At 37.8% G+C, this 4,599-nt stretch overlaps 1 pseudogene; it reads right to left on the bottom strand.

The window, feature by feature from the left end:
- Positions 1 to 206: 206 nt before the first annotated feature.
- Positions 207 to 3,680, bottom strand: LOC149230100 (boron transporter 1-like; annotated as a pseudogene).
- Positions 3,681 to 4,599: the final 919 nt, after the last annotated feature.

The raw sequence follows: 4,599 nt of genomic DNA, 5'->3' as shown, positions 1-4,599 counted from the left end.
TCCATTACATTTTTTTACACGCACTATATGGTCTACCCTGTCCTCTGAGATGGACAGAGGTTCTTTGTGAAGACACACCAAATACAACCGAGTGATTTATGGCACAATGATTAAATAATGATAAGCCAACAAAATATGTACTATTAAACATAAGATATGCTCACTCAAGGGAAATATTACTAGCCGAGGATTTAGACTCCAAACACCTAATTGGAAGTTGGTTTATGTGGCCTCAAACCAAATGCACTTGGACTCATATTTTTTCCTTGACTAACCAGGGGAATGCCCGAATGCTTTTCCCCTCTGTGAGGGCTATGTGTCTGTCTGATCTCACTTATACGAGGGCTATATATTTGTTTAGCTTCTGCAACTTGGGGACTTAATGCAGACTCGGATCCATGACTTGGTGTGCAATCACTCGAGCTAGTTATCCGTGGACTATATGTGTGTTTGACCTCACCGCGACTTCATGTAATCATCTCATCCAAAACTTTGCCATCATTTGCACCTATTCCCATGCTTCCTAGTCCGAACCCCTGAATTCCAGCTTCCTGCAATCAATATATGTTACAGTTCAATTTATTATTGTTCATGCTGTAGGGCTTATGAAATAGAATTGAGTAATATTTTTAAAATTTGTTTGATATGTTTCTTGCACTCACTGTTATATTGCATGGCATTCCAGGGGCTTCTTCATACTCTGCTGCATCCAATTCTTGAAGATGTGCTCCTTTGAAAAACTTGGGAAGGATATACTGCCTCGTTGGGACTAACAAGTTACAACATGATTAGTAGTGGGAAGAGAACACCATCTATAGGCACCCATGTGATACCAAAACATGCCAACAAATAACATGTCTGGAAAATGGTGAAAGTGGCAATTGTCTTGAAAGGCACCGTTTCAAGAAATGTAGCATGATACTCCTAAAGTTCTCTCTAACCATCAGTTCAACATTGATCAGCTTTGAAAACTATATTACAAGAATTAAATTCAATCACATTATAGTTTGAATAAAGTTCATACTTGTGTCTACGGCTTGGAGCAGTGAAAAGAAACAATAGCCTTTCCCAAAATTGATTTCCTGGCAAACTCTCTATGGCCATGAAGGCAAAGTAATCCCAAAGCACAGAAGTTGGGATCTTTCTAATGATGGGCATTACTGCAAGGCAGCCAACCACCATCAGAGATTGCAACAAATTACTCAATTGCTGTTCTTTCACCTCAACAGGAAGCAGGTCATCCATGTCCTTGTCAACATTAAAAATTGATTCATCAACTGGGGCATCCATATTCCCAGTACTTGCGGCCAACTGAATTGTGGTCTCTTTCAATTACTTAAGTGCCTGCATAAATGGTTGGGACATGACAAGACAAATAAATAAAGGGAGAGGAAAATTAGATAAAATGAAACACCCAAACTCAAAAATAAGACCATTACCAAGGCAGGTGGAGGCTGATAAACCATTGGGGTCTGCATTTGCTCATAGGCTTCTTGCATGTTTCCGTATAATTGCCATAAGGTTGAATTTTTCTGCATACTTTTCCGGATTGTTGTCACTAACTTGCTAAGCACCAACTGTAACAAAAGTACTTGTAAGTTACTCGTCTATAAAATTTATGAATTGTGTCTTTTCCCTGAGAAGCTGCAATTGATAATTCCAATATATTGGTACCTGATGTTTGAGGGTAGCTAAGCTTTTCATGTGCATTGGAGATTCAGGAATAACACCATTTGAAGGAGGTATGCCAACAATACCACATAAAATAATCTGTCACAATAAAAGGAAAATTTATGAATCCACTAGAGATTTTTTATGGAGGTGAAAACAAAGAATGAAGAGTTAGATCAAGATGTATTCAGGAGAGAAAAATCTCTTCCAGAATAGGGTAGCCAATGACAGTTGAACCTAAACATGAACCCTGACAAAAATTACAACATAGTTCTAAATAATATATATTTACTGAGGTAATTTGCATACCAAAAATCCTAAGAGAAGTCATAATGGTATGAAGAAGGTTTTCTTAAGTTGAACTCATTTTGTTGGGCAAGTTGGGATGCAACGCTGTGATCAAAATAATAAAGCACTGCAATCATTGTTGCTCGAATGAAAGCTCCAGAAATGCATAACAATGGCACATCAAGCATTTCCTGTGTGGAAAAATAAGTACTGTTATTGCATGGAAACGAAAACAAAAAAGGAAAAAAAAATGGATTCTATGTTTTGAGGTGGTGGATGAAAGGCAAGATCAGTGCCTTATCATGTTTGGGCTATGGGAGCATGCATTTTATATCAAAGGGAGAATGTAAAGAAGGATTATGGGTTATAAGCAGCCAAGGATCATCCCCCTGCCTTGTGTTGTTGCCACCCCCAACCTTCCAAAGTTCAAACCAACTGTCTTCCAATCAGCGGAGAGGCCAACACCACCACCTTCCAAATCATTGAAGATTTATTGTAGGATTTATTTGGAGATCTTATACAATCCTCAACGAACAGAGGCTGTATGTACTTCCAACTCACCACCTTTCTCAATAAGCCCTTCCCTTCTATAATTCTCTAGACATATTTAGCAGCCAGGGCTCTTTCCAAGCAATGGAGATTTTAAATGTCCCATGCTCACAGCTCTTTAGGAACAACAGTTTTTTTCCATGAGACCCAAGGAATATTCTTTTTTTCTGTTTGTCCCCAGCCCATAGGAATATGAAACTAAGTCTTCTTACCTGTTCCAGGACCTGTTTGGGAATAAAGGAAAAAAACACTCAGCACACAAGGATGGCTTCAAGTAGGGATTTCACCAGTACTAACTTATCCCCCTTGACGATAACTGTCTATTACACCATATTGACATCTCCTTTTCAACCTTAGAAACCATCCACACCCATTATATTTTTTTGCAGTCACTGAATTTAAATAAAGACATAGCGCTGCGATTAAAATTGAGCTAAGGACAATTCCACTCAAATGTATCTTCTACTCTAGAAACATTAATCATATCTTTTGTTATATTTGAATCAACAATAACCTCACAATCATGTTCAAAATGCCTCTCATTGTCATGCTTATTTGAACTAAGCACTAATCTAGCATTGTATGCTTCCTATCATTTCCTTGATTTTATTCTCTACTTCAAAGCAAGATCATTCTAAAGCTACATTTATAAAAAATGATCTATTATTATTTTTTTGAGTAAAGGTTCGCTTTTTCATTATGCCATCAATCATTCACAACTGATTTGACCTTGCATTATTGATTTTCCCGATGGGAAAACAGACCGAAACACAAGTTTATGAAGGAAAAGTAACCCCAAAGCACAGAAGTTGGGATCTTTCTAATGATGGGCATTACTGCAAGGCAACCAACCACCATCAGAGATTGCAACAAATTACTCAATTGCTGTTCTTTCACCTCAACAGGAAGCAGGTCATCCACGTCCTTGTCAACATTAAAAATTGATTCATCAACTGGGGCATCCATATTCCCAGTACTTGCGGCCAACTGAATTGTGGTCTCTTTCAATTCCTTAAGTGCCTGCATAAATGGTTGGGACATGACAAGACAAATAAATAAAGGGAGAGGAAAATTAGATAAAATGAAACACCCAAACTAAAAAATAAGACCATTACCAAGGCAGGTGGCTGATAAACCATTGCAGTCTGCATTTGCTCATAGGCTTCTTGCATGTTTCCGTATAATTTCCCTAAGGTTGAATTTTTCTGCATACTTTTCCGGATTGTTGTCACTAACTTGCTAAGCACCATCTGTAACAAAAGTACTTGTAAGTTACTCGTCTATAAAATGTCTGAATTGTGTCTTTTCCCTGAGAAGCTGCAATTGATAATTCCAATATATTGGTACCTGATGTTTGAGGGTAGCTAAGCCTTTCATGTGCATTGGAGATTCAGGAATAACACCATTTGAAGGAGGTATGCCAACAATACCACATAAAATAGTCTGTCACAATAAAAGGAAAATTTATGAATCCATTAGAGATTTTTTATGGAGGTGAAAACAAAGAATGAAGAGTTAGATCAAGATGTCTTCAGGAGAGCAAAAGCTCTTCCAGAATAGGGTAGCCAGTGACAGTTGAACCTAAACATGAACCCTGACAAAAATTACAACATAGTTCTAAATAATATATATTTACTGAGGTAATTTGCATACCAAAAATCCTAAGAGAAGTCATAATGGTATGAAGAAGGTTTTCTTAAGTTGAACTCATTTTGTTGGGCAAGTTGGGATGCAACGCTGTGATCAAAATAATAAAGCACTGCAATCATTGTTGCCCGAATGAAAGCTACAAAAATGCATAACAATGGCACATCAAGCATTCCCTGTGTGGAAAAATAAGTACTGTTATTGCATGGAAACGAAAACAAAAAAAGGAAAAAAAATGGATTCTATGTTTTGAGGTGGTGGATGAAAGGCAAGATCAGTGCCTTATCATGTTTGGGCTATGGGAACATGCATTTTATGTCAAAGGGAGAATGTAAAGAAGGATTATGGGTTATAAGCAGCCAAGGATCATCCCCCTGCCTTGTGTCGTTGCCACCCCCAACCTTCCAAAGTTCAAACCAACTGTCTTCCAATCAGCGGAAAGGC

The sequence above is a fragment of the Pinus tabuliformis genome, chromosome J, assembly GCF_031772625.1.
Source record: "Pinus tabuliformis cultivar Carrire ecotype Pingquan chromosome J, CPIR1, whole genome shotgun sequence".
NCBI classification, from domain to species: Eukaryota; Viridiplantae; Streptophyta; class Pinopsida; order Pinales; family Pinaceae; genus Pinus; species Pinus tabuliformis.
The sequence above is the reverse complement of the archived record's forward strand: the minus strand, read 5'-3'. Positions and strand labels throughout refer to the sequence as shown.